The sequence below is a fragment of the Suricata suricatta genome, chromosome 7, assembly GCF_006229205.1.
Source record: "Suricata suricatta isolate VVHF042 chromosome 7, meerkat_22Aug2017_6uvM2_HiC, whole genome shotgun sequence".
Lineage (NCBI taxonomy): Eukaryota > Metazoa > Chordata > Mammalia > Carnivora > Herpestidae > Suricata > Suricata suricatta.
Window position 1 is genome coordinate 106,327,141 of NC_043706.1, and position 16,383 is coordinate 106,343,523.

General features: G+C 36.8%; 1 long non-coding RNA gene across 1 annotated transcript in view; it reads right to left on the bottom strand.

Moving 5' to 3' along the window:
* The window catches only part of LOC115296142, a 62,876-nt gene extending 48,200 nt beyond the window's left edge, over window positions 1-14,676 (bottom strand). The window contains exon 1 of the long non-coding RNA XR_003910753.1: window positions 14,617-14,676. This is a non-coding gene — a long non-coding RNA (uncharacterized LOC115296142). The remainder of the gene's footprint in view (window positions 1-14,616) is intronic.
* Window positions 14,677-16,383: the final 1,707 nt, after the last annotated feature.

Genomic DNA, 16,383 nt, shown 5'->3' on the forward strand with positions numbered 1-16,383 from the left:
CTCTGTTTGAAACAATTTTTCCCCATTCCTTCCCCCCTGGTCTTCTGTTAAGTTTCTCAAATTCCACATAGGAGTGAAAACATATGATAACTGTCTTACTCTGACTGACTTATTTCACTTACCATAATACTCTCCAGTTTCATCCATGTTGCTGCAAATGGCAAGATTTCATTCTTTCTCATTGTTAAGTAGAATTCCATTGTATATATAAACTGTGTCTTCTTTATCCATTCATCAGTTGATGTACATTGGGCTCGTTCCATAATTTGGCTATTGTTGAAAGTGCTGCTACAAACATTGGGGCACATATGCCCCTATGAATCACCGCTCTTGTATACTTTGAATAAATAGTGCTATTGTTGGGTCATAGGGTAATTCTATTTCTAATTTTTTGAGGAAACTCAACACTGCTTTCCAGAGTGGGTATACCAGGCTGCATTTCCATCAACAGTGCAAGAGGGTTCCCATTTCTCCTTATCCCTGCCAACATCTGTTGTGTCCTGAGTTGTCAATTTAGCCACTCTGACTGGTGTGAGCTGTTATCTCAGTGTGGTTTTGAGGTGTATTTCCCTCATGATGAGTGATGTTGAGGATCTTTTCATGTGTTTGTTAAATGCCATCTGGATATCTTTTTTGGAAAAGTGTCTATCCGTGCCTTCTGCCCATTTCTTCACTGGGTTATTTGTTTTTCTTGTGTGAGTTTAATAAGTTCTTCATAGATTTTGGTTACTAATTCTTTATCTGATATGTTATTTGCAAATATCTTCTCCCATTCTGTTGGTTGCCTTTTAGTTTTGTTTATTGTTTCCTTTACTGTGCAGAAGCTTTTTATATTGATGAGATCCCAATAGTTTATTTTTGCTTTTATTTCTCTTGCCTTCAGAGACATGTCAAGTAAGAAGTTGCAGTGGCTGAGGTCAAAGTGGTTGTTGCTTGTTTTCTTCTCTAGGGTTTTGAAGGTTTCATGCCTCACATAGGTCTTTCATCCATTTTGAGTTTATTTTTGTGTATGGTGTAAGAAAGTGGTCCAGTTTCATTCTTCTGCATGTTGCTGTCCAATTTCTCCAGAACCATTTGCTAAAGAGACTGTCTTTTTTTCCATTGGATACTCTTTCTTGCTTTATCAAAGATTAGTTGGACATACATTTGTACATTTGTAGGTCCAAATCTGGGTTCTCTATTCTATTCCATTGGTGTATTTTCTGTTTTTGTGCCAATACAATACTGTCTTGATGATTACAGCCTTGTAGTAGAGGATAAAGTCCGGGATTATGATGCCCACTTTGGTTTTCTTTTTCAACATTACTTTGGTTATTCGGGGCTTTTTGTGGGTCCATACAAATTTTAAGATTATTTGATCTAGTTTTGAGAAGAATGCTGGTGTAATTTTGATTGGGATTACACTGAATATGTAATCATATTCAGTTTTGGGCAGTAATGACATTTTAACAATACTTGTTCTTCCAATCCATGAGCATGGAATATTTTTCCATTTCTTTATGTCTTCCATTTCTTTCATAAGTCTTCTATAGCTTTCAGCAAACAAATCTTTTACATTTGGTAATGTTCATTACTAGGTATTTTATCATTCTTGGTGCAATTGTACATGGGATCAATTTCTTGATTCTCTTTCTGTTACTTCATTATTGGTATATAGAAATGCAAGATTTCTTACACTGATTTTATATCTTGTGACTTTGATGAATTCATTTATCAGTTCTAGCACCTTTTTGGTGGAGTCTTTTGGGTTTTTCAAGTAGAGTATCATGTCATCTGTAAAGAGTGAAAGTTTGACTTCATTTTCGCCAATTTGGATGCATTTCATTTTATTTTGTTGTCAGATTGCTGAGGCTAGGACTTCCAGCACTATGTTAAACAACAGTGGTGAGAGTGGACATCCCTGTCATATTCCTGATCTCAGGGAGAAAGCCTTCAGTTTTTCCCCATTGAGGATAAGATTAGCTGTGGGTTTTTTATATATGGCTCTTATAATGTTAAGGTATGTTCTTTCTATCCTAACTATTTTGAGAGTTTTTATTAAGAAAGGATACTGTATTTTGTCAAATGTTTTTTCTGCATCTATTGACATATGGTTCTTATCCTTTCTTCTATTAATGTGATGTACCACACTGATTGATTTGTGAATATTGAACCAGCCCTGTAGCCCAGGAATGAATCCCATTTGATCATAGTGAGTAATTCTTTTAATATACTGTTGAATTCGATTTGTTTGTATCTTGGTGAGAACTTTTGCATCGATGTTCATCTGTGATATTGGCCTGTAATTCTCCTTTTTATTGGGATCTCTGTCTGGTTTGAGAACTAAGGTAATGCTGGCATCATAGAATGAGTCCAGAAGCTTTCCTTCTATTTTCTATTTTTGGAAGAACTCAAGAGGGATAGGTATTAACTCTGCTTTAAATGTCTGGTAGAATTCCCCTAGGAAGCCACCTGGCCCAGGACTCTCCTTTGTTGGGAGATTCTTGATGACTGATTCAATTCCTTCACTGGTTATGGGTCTGTTCAAATTTTCTATTTCTTCCCATTTGAGTTTTTGTAGTCTGTGTGGATGTCTAGGAATCTATCCATTTCTCTCAGGTTGTCTAGCTTGTTGGCATATAATTTTTCATAATGTTCTCTAATAATTGTATTTCTGTAGCATTGGTGGTGATCTCTCCTCTTTCATTCATGATTTTATCTATTTGTGTTCTCTCTCTTTTCTTTTTGAAAAGTCTAGCTTGGGATCAATTTTATTTTTTCAAAAAAAGCTGCTCTTAGATTCATGGATCTGTTCTACTCTTTCTTTGGATTCTATATTGTTTTTTTCTGCTCTAATTTTTATTATTTCTCTTCTTCTGCTGGCTTTGGTGTTTCTTTGCTGTTCTACTTCTAGTTCCTTTAGGTGTACAGTTAGGCTTTGGATTTGGGATTTTTCTTATTTCTTGAAATAGGCCTGCGTTGCACTGTAAATGCTTCTTATGACTGCCATCACTGCATCGTCAAAGGGTTTGGACAGTCATTTCATTTTCATTTGCTTCCATGTGTTTTTTAAAATTTCTTTTTTAATTGCCTGGTTGACCCATTCATTCTTTACTAGGATATTCTTTTTTTTTTTTTTTTAACTAGGATATTCTTTAACCTCCATGCATTTGGAGGCTTTCCAAATTTTTTCTTGTGGTTGATTTAAAGTTTCATAGTGTTGTGATCTGAAAATATGTATGGTATTATCTCAAAATTTTTAGTATTTATTGAGGGCTGTTTTGTGAGCCAGTATGTGATCTATCTTGGAGAATGTTCCATGTGCACTTGAGAAGAATGTATATTCTGCTGCTTTTGGATGAAAAGTTCTGAATATATCTGTCAAGTTTATCTGGTCCAGTGTATTATTCAAGGCCACTCTTTCTTTATTGATTTTCTGGTGGGATGATCTGTTCATTGCTGTAAGTGGAGTATTAAGTCCCTTGCAATTACCGCATTCTTATCAATAAATTTACTTGTTTGTGATTAATTGATTTGTATATTTGAGTGTTTCCAGTTGGGGGCATATACATTTATAATTGTTAGATCTTCTTGATGGACAGACCCCATAATTATGATATCATGCCCTTTATAATCTCTTGTTACACAGCCTTTTGTTTAAAATATAGTTTGTCTTTTTCAGTATGGCTACTCCAGCTTTCTTGTAACTTCCAGTAGCATGATTGATGGTTCTCCATCTCCTCTTTTCAATCTGAATGTGTCTTCAGGCCTAAAATGAGTCTCCTGTAGACAGCATATAGATGGATCTTGTTTGTTTGTTTTTTTCCCTCCATTCTGATATGGTATGTCCTTGATTGGGGCATTTAGTCCATTTACATTCAGAGTTATTATTGAAACATATGGATTTAGTGTCATTGTATTCTCTGTAGGTTTCATGCTTGTGGTGAGATCTCTGGTCTTTGTAGCCTTTGCAGCATTCCACTCACAGTGTCCTTAAGATCTCTCGCAGGGCTGATTTAGGAGTCATGAACTCCTTTGTTTTTGTTTGTCTGGGAAAGCCTTTATTTCTCCTTCTATTCTGAATGACAGCCTTGCTGGATAAAGGATTCTTGGCTGCATATTTTTCCTATTCAACCCATTGAATATTTCCTGCCGCTCTCTCTATCCTGCCAAGTTTCAGTGGACAGATCTGCTACTATACTTATATGTCTATCCTTGTAGGTTAAGGCCCATTTGTCCCTAGATGCTTTCAGAAGTCTCTCTTTATCTTTGTATCTTGTCAGTTTCTCTATGATATGCTGTGGTGAAGACCTATTCTTTTTGAATCTGAAGGGCGTCTGTGACTCCTGAATTTTGATCTGCTTCCTTTCCCAGTTTAGGGACGTTCTCAGCTATAATTTGTTCATGTAAACCTTCTGCCCCTTTCTCTCTCTTTTCTTCTTAGGGAACTCCTCTGATATGGATATTTTTACATCTCATTGAATCACTTAGTTCTCTAATTTTCTCCTTGTGGTCTAGTATTTTCTTATCTCTCTTTTCCTTGGCTTTATAATTTTCCATAATTTTATCTTCAATTTCACTTAGTCTCCCCTCTATTACTCCATCCTTGCTGTCACTGCATCTAGTTTATTTTTCACCTCATTTACAGCATTTCTTAATTCATCATGACTATTTCTTAGTTCCTTGATCTCTGCAGTAATAGATTCTCTTTTGTCTTCTATGCTTTTTTTCAAGCCCAGCTATTAATCTTATGACCATTATTCTAAATTCTTTATCAGATATGTTTTTTATATCTGTTTTGAGCGATCCTCTAGCTATCATTTCCTCCTGGAATTTCTTTTGAGGAGAATTCTTCTGTTTCATCATTTGGGCTACTTGTCTGCTGTCCTTTATGTATTTTAATAGCTTGTTATGTGTCCTGCACCTACAAGCACTACTTATATTAAAAACGGGTCATACATTATCCAGGGCCTAGCCCTTCAGAAAGTGTTTTTGGAATGTGTTGCATGTTCTCTCTTATTTGATTCTGGTTGCTTTATCTCCCTACTTGTAGTGGTGCTTTGGACCTTCCATCAGGTATGCTTTGATTTGTTCATTAAAGAAACCCTGAAAAAAAAATTAAAAAGCATGGTGGTGGTGGTGATGGTGGAAGATCCCTTAACCCATACAGAGAGAGAAATGACATAGGCGGGGAAAAAGAAAAGATGAAAGAAAAAATAAATTGACGAGGTATAGAATCAAGAGAAACTATACACCTTAAAACAGAGTAAGAGAGAGGACAATAAAAAAGAAGGAGTTATGCTAGAGGTGTGAAATAAATAGATTAAAAATGTCTGCTTAAACAAATCAACAACCAGAATGGAGAAGGGAAGAAATAAAAGGAAAAAAAGGAAGAAAAAAATATATGAAGTATATAAAATAAGAATTCACCAAAAATCAAATTAGAAAATGCAAAACTGCTGGACCTATATGCCTTGGAATTGGTGACTGTGTTGGTCTGGAGGAGGGGTGTCCGATTTGGTCAGGATCAATCTTACTCTGTTGGCTATGCAATTACCAGGCACCTAGGCATGGTTTGATATAGGCAGGTCCCACCTCCACTGCGGGCCCTCAGTCCTACTCCCTGAAGCCCTTCCTTGTTGGTGATGGAGAGAAAAATAGCAACACCCCAGTCTCTCCTCTCCAGACTTGGTGTCTCAGACCACGGTTCACACCTTCCTCACAGTGCTACCTGGGTGAGAGCAGGCTGATTTGTCCTGCTCCACAGTCTCCCTCACCTCCAGGTGCTCGGGTGGGATTCAAACTCCAATGTCTTAAAGAATCCCACTCCATGGGGCCTGGTTCGTGGGTAATGCCACTCTGTCCAGTAGCCAACAAAGGGCCTCTGGCTGGCAAGTACCTGCAGGGTCTTTTGTCCTTGGAGAGGTTATCTACCATGGTATTCATGGGAGAGGACTACTCTCTCTGACTGTGCCTCTGAGCTCATTACCAAGCCCTAGGCTGGCTCCCTTTCTCCCTAGGCATGTGCACAGGCCAGCCCCACTCTAGAGAAAGACCTGCAACCCTGGATCATGTTAGAAATTGGTTTTCCCCATTTTTTCCATTCCCTATTCTGCGGATTTTTTCATGTCCAAATACAATCCTACACTTCACAGCCTCTCTTTCTCTTCCTTTTGTCTCTCCACAGAAGAGGATCCCTCCTTTTCATGCCTATGCCACCATTTTATCTCTCCCAGTTTGCAATCACACACCTATGACCTATCAAGTTGTCCTCTTGGGCCCCTGGAGATGTTTCTGCCACTCTGTAACCTGGATTCCTGGAATTATAAGTCTTTTGTCCGCGATACTTCTGTGTTTGAGGGACAAGGGAATTTTGGGTCCTCCTACTTCTCCACCATGTTAACTACTCCCCTTAAATTATTTTTTAATTCAAAATGCCTTGGTGCCTGAGTGGCTCAGTCAGTTGAATATCTGACTCTTGATTTTGATTCAGGTCATGATTTCCCAGTCATGGGATTGAGCCCTGTGTCAGGTTCTGCAGTAAGCCTGGAGCCTTGGGCCATGTTCTACGGTGAGCATGGAGCCTCTCTCCCTCCCTGTCTGCCCCTCTCCCCACTTGTGCTCATACTCTCTCTCAAAATAAAATAAAATAAAATAAAATAAAACAAATGCATTTACTTATGTTTGCATTGGACCCAAACAGACTTTTATATTGTTGAAACCAAAAGCTAGAACATGGATGATTATCCCGGAGATCCCACAGTATGGCATGATATGAATTGTCTCTCAGCCTTTCTGAGCAGTTTAGCTCTATCTCGCAAATCGAGATGAGATATAAGAGGTAATCAAAGATATTATTATTAAGTAACAAGTCAGCAGACATTTTTGTATTATTCCATTACAAAATCCCTTGCCCTCTAAAGAATAAACAACTATTGTCTTACATTTCTGTAATTACAAAACACTTGAAAATATATTCTTTTTCCTTCAAGGCAATTCAAGCATTATAAATGTTTTTAATATAGTCAAGCTGCCATCAGCTGAACTCAGACTTAACACCTGATCTATTTGGGAACAAAATGCTAATTTTATTATTTAAAAATTTTTTAAGTGTTTTATTTATTTTTAAGAGAGAGAGAGAGAGAGCAGGAGAGGGTCAGAGAGAGAGCAAGACACAGAATCTGACTGAAGCAGCTCCAGGCTCTGAGCTGTCAGCACAGAGCCGTCATGGGGGCTCGAACCCACCAACCGTGACATCATGACCTGAGCCAAAGGAGGACACTTAACTGACTGAGCCACCCAGGTGCTCCCCCAAAATGCTAATTTTAAAGGAATAAAAATACTGTTGCCTTATAATTACAGAGCACCCCTAAGTGAAGGCTAGGAATTACTAATTAGATCTAGTCTATTTGTGCCAGATCTCCCATTATTTACCTGCCCAAAATAATTCTTTAATAATTTCATTTAGAGCATGCATTAATGTAACTGTCCAGATATCACTCAGTAGTGTGTGAAGTATCTGTTTTTTGTAACCTGATACTAGCTGGTAGATTACTACAAAATTTATATAACTCTTGAAAAAATTAATCTAGGTTACAAAGTGCTTAACAAATAATATTTAGCTTATGCGTTTATTAAATCTTGCTCAAATACATATGCATAAAATACAAAATTCAAATATAACATAACTTTCTAAAAACCAAGTGATTTTCAAGTAGAAGAAGAGATGGAGTGAGTATAAACACCTATAATTAATCATCTCAGAATACAACTCTGGAAAATAGAAGTTTTCTCTTTTAAAATAAAACTCAAAAGGGAAAATATTTGAAAGATGCTAGATATTATCTTTATCTGTACATATATATATATTTCAAGGAAGTTACTTTTAATTACACATAAATTTATTTTAGTGGTCTGCAATCTGTCATGTAAATTGTTTTGAGCTCTAGTAGCTAGAACAATCTATTACAAAAGATTCATGAAGTAAAATAGATGTTATTCTATGTCTGGTAGGCATAAAATTTAATGACATATTCAAAGCTATAAGCTTCTGCAAAGTATCATTTACAACTTCTCAATGACAAAAGTAGATCTTATATAGAGAAATCAAAGATTTAGTTTGTGCAGAACTTAATTGTTTTTGCCTCCAACAATAATTGAAAATAGTCTATGGAAATAGATATGGTGTCATACTTGAAAAAAGCACAAGCCTTATGAAGTTTTTTTTTAATGAATGAATAATTCTTTAAAAACGTTTAGGTACACTTCACAAACTTATCCTTTACTATTCAGTGAGCATCAAGGACATTGTGATATGTCTTTCTCTAAAACCAAGGCTTTCAACTCAGAATGTATTTATTATTGGAGTTTTAGTTTTATCACCAGAGTTGCCTAATCTTACATTGTGTATCTGGTAGATGCAGGCATCTTTTTATAAGGCAGTCTAGATAGATTCCTCTTCATAACTTGAAAACATCAAGTTTTTAGTAGTGGAGTGTCTGAGGTATTATCTCAAAAAGAGGCAGATTATTTTTTACCCATGTGCTCATCAAACAATGAATTCTCAGTTATCTCTTAGACTTCTACTTAAACCCTGTCCCTTTGAGCATCAGCCTCTCATACTGTGTTGATGTCCACAGGCTCTAAAGTCATCTCCCAAAACAAAACTAAACAATACAGAAAAGACTCTTTACTCTTTTATACAGACACAATTAAAAAAATGACTGCTTTCCTCTTCATTTTTGTACCTCCACTACAATCTGGTTTTATTCCTTCACTCCATAGGAAGTGCTCTTGTCTTTCCTGCCCTCATGTTACAGCTTTTAAGTGACATTCAGAAGGCTGATAACTTTGTGATTCTTGAAACATCCATTTCTGAAATGTCTCTAATACCAAACTCTTTTCCTCTTCCTTTAATCTCTGCAGCAGTTCCTTTCTGTCTCTTTTGCTTTATTTTCCATTATCTAATCTCTACATGTTGGAATTCCACAAGTCTTGATTCTCGATTCTACTCTCTTTTTCTTTTGACACAATCTCTCTGGGTAACCTCATCTATTCCCAGAGAAACAACCATGATCTATATGGATTTCTGTATTTGTAGCTTTACTTCCGAATCTCCTCTGAAATCCAGACCCATATATTTAACTGCATCTTCAGAGTAGAGTAGATGGGTTAAAATCCTGGCCCTACCATTTATTAACTGTGTAACTCTGAGCAAATTACTTAACTTTTCTGTGTCTTAGGTTACTCAATTTATAATAAGGATTAGAACAACTTATTTATTCATTTACTATAAAGATTGAATCAGTTAGTATAATAAAAAAGTTAAAATAGTTCCTGATATAAAATGTGAATGATACACCATATACACTTGAAACTTAACATGCTCAAGAGGAAACTCTAGATTGTTTCTTTCACAGTTGCTCCCCAGATAGGCTTCCCCATCTCAGTAAATGATACCATCTTTTAATTGGCTTACCTCTTCTCTCTACTCCCTCTGACCCATTATCAAAATGAGTATATACTTGTGTAAAATATAAATGAGAATGTTGTGTTTCTACACTGCTAATATCCATCAAGGGTTTCCTATTGCACTTTTAATGAACGCAAACTCTTTTATATGTCCCTACGTATTCTGACCCCTTGTACGTCCTCTCACACATATTGCCCGTATACATCATGCACACATACACAAACACACATACTCACATGCACACGCACAGACCACATTCACACATTACATAAAGATGTACACATGGCTAGATCCTGCCAACATATCAGATTCCAATTTAAATGTTGTCTCTTAAAGGGGCGCCTGGATGGCTCTTCAGTGAAGCATGAACTCCTGATTTTGGTTCAGATCTACAGTTCATGGGCTCAAGTCGTGTCACAGGCTACATGCTGACACTATGAAGCCTGCTGAGGATTCTTTCTCTCCCTCTCTCTCTCTCTGCCTCTTACCCACTCACATTCTCTCTTTCTCTCTCAAAACAAATAAATAAACTTTAAATGATGCCTTTTAGAAAAATCTGCTCTAACAAGCTTATCTATTTAAGTAGCTTCATATCCCCATTCATTGCTTTCTTTCACTTCCCCAAATTTGTTTCTCCTATGGCCCTTATCCCAAGTTGGACTTATGGACATTATGTTCACTGTATGCCTCCTTTATCAAAATGTACACTCCATTCAGGTTCATGTTCATTTATCCATCTCTGTGTGTACTCAGCACCTAGCACAATGACTGATATGTAAGTAGACATTAAGTGAATAGTTCCTACAAAAATGCATGCAAGAATACATGAATGAGTGAATTTGTCCTTTTGTAGCAACTGTTCCAGAAAACCTAGTATGGTTTTTCAGGATCTTTCCTGTAATTTAACCTCATATTCAGATAATTCTTTGGAAAAAAGTCATGTTGCGAAGTGTGATAATGAAACATCATTTTACACCATTATCTATCAGTTATCATGTCAAAATTATGTTCATAATTAATAGGCTTGTAAACATTATAGGGTGGTAATGAATTTAAGTCCAAAAAATTATGATAACTTTTAACTCCAAAAAGACCAATCTGAGAGAAATGAATCATAGTTTTGATCTTATTCTATCCTGGTTTATGTTTTTTTTCTCCAGGTTATAATTGTTTCATTCCAAGGAAAGGCAACTTGTTAATTTTTTAACCATTATAATCTCATCAGCACTGAGAACATTCTTTCTTCAAAAATCCCACTTTGTGAAATAAAGAGAGGAAGAATGCCCATGCTTCTTTTATCTACAGTTTAGGAAAAGAACACAAACTTTATTTGAGTATGTCTTACGGGCATACTGAATTACCACATTTTTGTCATGTTGCTTGATTGAGCCATCTTACTGCAACTTAGGCCTTCAAACACCTTCTCTTCTTATGTGAGTTTATCTTATAAAGCATTTCTGTATCTTTATTATAGATACCTTGGATACCCTCTTTCAACTTCCATTTAATCCTCCTTCCAGTTGGAAAACAAAGAATGCCAAAAACCTGTGTCTTCCAGACTCACTTGCAGTATATTGAATTCTACCAATTAGATGCATCTACAAGAGAATGAGACGCTGACACGTTTGGCACAGGCCACTCTGATGTGTCCGTTGCTTAGGCTGGCCTCAGTATTTGCAGGATCTAGTCTGTGGTTGTTAAGAGGAGGCAGCTTTGACGACTGAAGCCGCTCCTGACCAACTGACAGGCCCTGGTGCTCAAGAATCCACTAACAGCTCCTTGATTTCAGTGTTCGTCCAGCGTTTCCAGCCAACTGTGCTGTGCGTCCACTTCCCGGAGGGAAGCCGTTCGCTTGCCTACCTGGAGTGGTTTGCGTGTCTAACATTGAAGTCTCATAGAAACACAGGGAGGTGTTTTCTAAAGGTTTTTATTTCCTTTCTTGATTGCTTTTCATGGTGTTCAGACAGAAACTTACCTACCTCATAACATTGTAAAAAGATCTCGGTGATTATTTTTTGCCATTTCATATAGTGTTTTATAAGTGGCCCATATTTGCTTTCGAAACACATACAGAACAAGAGATTATTATAATGAACTCTGATGCACCAGTAACCCCATTTCAACCATTATTAATTTGTGAATGGCAATTTTATATCATGTAAAATCCCATCCTCACTTTCCCTAGCATAGATCATTTGCAAAGTGTGATTTACCAGCTTCAGGCAGTAGAGGCTCATTTATCATAGAATTTATGTCTTAGGTTCATTTGCATCTAATGCAATTACGTAATTATAAAATATATATGTAATAAAATAAAATAACAATATAATATATAAGTAACTTTATATGTTAAGTAAATGTAAATAATACAGAAGTCAATATATATAATAAAATATCACGGCAAATCCCATAAGTATCTAGGCATATCTTATACCTTGTAAAGTTTCTACTCTTTGGGGCTAGAGTGGTGACATCATACACTCTGCTATATTCCTCTATTTTAGGAAGAAATGACATATGTGCCCCAACTCCTCAAGATTTCAGGTTATTTTCAATTTCTCTCATTATCTCTAGAAATTACTACTGTCACATTTCAAACTGGCTGTTTTTTTTTTTACCATATTGCCTCTCACATGAAAGCACAGTTGGAGAATTATTAAACTCTAAAAGAAACAAGAATTATAAACCAGCATTAATTAAATCTTGTGTCTCTGTCCATTTCTCTCTTTCTCTTTCCCTCACTTCCTCTCTCTCTCTCTCTCTCTCTCTCTCACACACACACACACACACACACACACACACAGATACACACAATTTTGAGTATTGGAAGGTTAAGAGCTTATAAACAAACAATTTTCACTTATTTCCATTAGGAAGTTGAACTAGTTTTAAAGAGCCAACAGTATTTTGTGTCATCCAAAGTAAACACAACAAACAAACACACAGAAAAGAAGGTTCCAAGAAGGACAAACTTGCTTTTCAACCCTAGCTGGGCGGCCTTCCAAAGGTATGCTGAGCATCCATGCAGTTAGTTCTGTTTCAGTGGCTGAGCACATGAGCGCTAGCCTTGTAGGCAGCGAATGGAGGAGCCTGACCTTGTGGGGAGTGACATGGGCATAATCCGTTCTCTTGCCAGTGGTACATAACCTCACTCTGACATGACTGCTGGCCTAATAACACAGGTCTCCAGGCGCAGAGGAATATCAAATTTTCCCATCACTCACTGTCCATGAAGGCATGTTGCCTTTCTCCTAAAAAACTAAAACCAAACCAAAACGACAACCACACTCATCACTGAGTTTCGCCAAAAGTATTTTTCTGCTTTTGCGCTTGCAAACATATGACAGATACTTTGGAGATTACAATTCAATTCAAAACTTCCTTCTGCAAATACTTGGTAAAAGTGGTGGCCCAGAAAGGAGAACCTTGTTTCCCTTTAGGACCAATTGATGTCACAGATACACTGGCCCAAGCAACTGATTTCTCAGTATTATCATATAGTCAGAACTGCACTTTCCCTTTCTTCTGATAAGGTACTTATTTCACCAGGGGCAGGAGGAAAGTTTTGAATCAAACTGAACAAATGTTCAATAACACAATTGATTCTATTATAATATACCCTTAATAATAAAAATTTGAATGCAAAGTAAAATATTTGGCAATCAGTTCTCAGACTCACAGAACACCTGGAGGTCTCTTCTTGAACACTTCATGAGTCATACAATCATGCAACTCTTAATTTCTTACAATATTGTTTTTAACCTTGCTTATAGCATGATGTTGGGGATTTCTTACAATCCCTCTTTGCTACTAACTAGTATCTATTATGGCATTCGATGGTCCTCCCTTTCAGGATCCTTCACCATCACCTTTTTCCCTCCCACATAAGCTATATACTTCCTAGAAAGAAAAAGGTTTTCAATAATGCCATTCAGTCCTGTTCTCTCCACTCAATAGCTTACATTGAAGGTTTCTCTTCAACCTCTCCTTCATTTAAGCTTACCCACCACCTCATTTTCGAGGGAATTGTTTCCAGCTTATTATTATACAGAAAGCATCTGGAAATTTCATTCACTTGAAGTGTTAATAACGGAGAAGAATTAGTTTGTTACCCCATACACACAGGCCTAGGAGATTTGCATTTTAATAGAGGACAATTCCTTCATAACTCAAAGGAATGGAATGTCTCTAATGGTGGAATTTCAAGCATCACTGACACTAGTTGAGGAAATATTTGGGGTGAGAACACTTAACATGAAACCATAATATCTCATAATATGAGACAACTATCTTTTTCACCTAGACATAAGCTTAACCTGAATAGAAGCCGGTATTCATGTTTGAACAAGAATTAAAGCACGACTAAGTATATAGCAAAAATCTAAGCTGTTGAACAATGCTCTTTCTTAATGGTCTGCATTACTCTCTCTGAGCTTCTTAGCTTTGTAAAGTGGCGTTATTATACTATGTAGCTCTTCTCAATTTCATTATGTCTTCACCAGGATGGCCTTAAAGTTTTCAGCCTCACTAAACTTTAGATAAGCTTCTTTCTGACCTTAGGCTCTTGCCCTCCCTTTTCTTAGAGCAATTATTTCAGAAGAGTTGTAATTGTAAATTCTTTCTCTGCTCCTTTCAGATAGAAATCTTTTCAAAAGACTCTTCCCTCGTTTTCTAACTCAAGAATATCTTTCTCAGGGAGCAAGAAGCCATCCCTTTGAGATATAATCATCCCCGAACAATAGTACCTCAGTCTCTCACTTTCTGTGGGATAGTTAAGAATCTAACTCCTTTGAGTGCCTTGCTCCAAGCTGTCAAGCTGAACTCCTGTCCTGAAGTTAAGAAAACAGTTTACTTTTGCTTCCAGTCAGGTCCATTGGCGCACACATGGCCTACAACCTTCCGCCCCATTGCAGCTCCTAACAACCCTCCTGCTCTTTGTTTCAGTGAACTTGAGTTCAGAATGGGTTGTGGCCTCTACCTCTTTGGTAACAGCCTTGAATGAAGCCTTCCTTGCACATTTAATTTCGTCCAGTGCAGAGTTTGCTTGGACAGCCCGCACCTGCACAGACTTAAGTACTTACGTCCAGTTTGTTTCCATTGCCCCACGATCCTTCCAGGAACAAGCATCGTGAACATAATTCGACTAAGGAAACAAAGTACACTACCTTTTTGTTTCACATCACTAGCAGTTTCCTTGTCGGTTTTCTTTTTGACGTCTTCTTTTTCTGGTAGTAAAATGAGAAAGCTGTAAATGTCTGTTTAATTCTTATGTATTTCGGGGCACACATGACTGCCATTATGCAACCAACTCATCTTCTATAGAGTAATCCTAAATCACTTTATAAAAGTAGGGTCAGATACGAGCAAACTAGCACCCTCCTAATGGAATAGGGGCTCTGGTGTGTCTTCTCGCCAGGAAGGGAGAAATTTGTGCTAAGCTCTAAAACAAAATTCTCATGACAATGGAAACATTAGATGCCTTTATCAATTTTGTTATACTTCAATAGTTTTTCTAAAGGACATTAAAATAAATATATTGAATGTTCTCTGGGCTATCAAGCTACTGGAAGCATGTCAGAAGCTCAGAAATTTCTAGAGCTCACTTGAGACTTCAGATTCACTATTTGCAAACAACCAAGTAAAAGTAACAGAGGCGCCTGGGTGGCTCAGTCGGGTAAGCCTCTGACTTCAGCTCAGGTCATGATCTCACAGTTCATAGGTTTGAGCCCTGCATCAGGCTCTGTACTGACAGCTCAGAGCCTGGAGCCTGCTTCAGATTCTGTGTTTCCCTCTCTCTACCCCTCCCTGCTCATGCTCTGTGTGTGTGTGTGTGTGTGTGTGTGTGTGTGTGTGTGACTCTCTCAAGGACAAATAAGCATTAAAAAATTTTTTTTAAGTAACAAAATACAGCTTATCAATCAACTAGGGGTTTTCCCCCTATACATTCAATAGTTGCCCTTTTGATAGACACCTTTTATTAAACTTAATGAATTAAATAAGAATTTCATATTTGTATTCTCAGTCAAAGGAAGTACTGAATGTGAGAGAATGGAGTAGCAGTTCTCAGTAAGAAAAAAATTCAACCAGTAACAATTTGTAAAAGTGTTTAGACATGAATTTTCTTTTAAAAATTTAGCAATTCAACCTTATTTGAAATATTTATAAATTCCAAGACTGGTAATAGCAAGAACAATAAAATTATTAAAGGAATATCCTTCCTCAAAAACAAGAGCTTTATGAATGACATTGTAAAGGGATGTTAATTGGTTTCTGTGTTAGTTTTTAAATTGCTCACCTTTCTTTTTTGTTTCAGAAGTCACTTTCTTCTCAGCTTTCTTCTTTTCCTCTTCTTTTTCTAGAGAAGAAAATTGCAAATATTTCCTTCAAGAAAATGTAGTACAAAGGAAAAACGAAGATTTGAATGAAGGATTACCATGAAGTCACTTCTGCCTCCAGATAGCTTTGTGACTTTGAGCAAGTGATTTAATCTCACTAAGCCTTATTTTCCTCATTTGTAAAATAATCGTACTCCCCTCAAAGTTAGATAATGTTTACAAAGCATGTTACACAGTGCCTGGCTCACAGTAAATGCATAAAATTGTAGGTTGCTAATATTGTTTATAAATAATGAACAAGATCCTTTGAGCTTTCTGAGCCAAACAATTGTTTGGAGCCTAAAGTAAGTAATATATAAAATAAAAATATCATGTCTAGGAAAAACACTGCAGGTAAACAAAAAGAAATATTTTTTTGTTTTCTTTTCATATGTTCAGTTTCATTAGAAATAGTACATCAGACCATTAATGAGATCTATTTTGATTTAACCATTTGTCAAATCTGCTTCCTGTCAGCAGGCATTTGGAGTCTGGTGACATCTGTCTGGCAGTGTGTTGGAGACATAAGTTCCACTGCCCTTTCTGAGTGTTGTATCT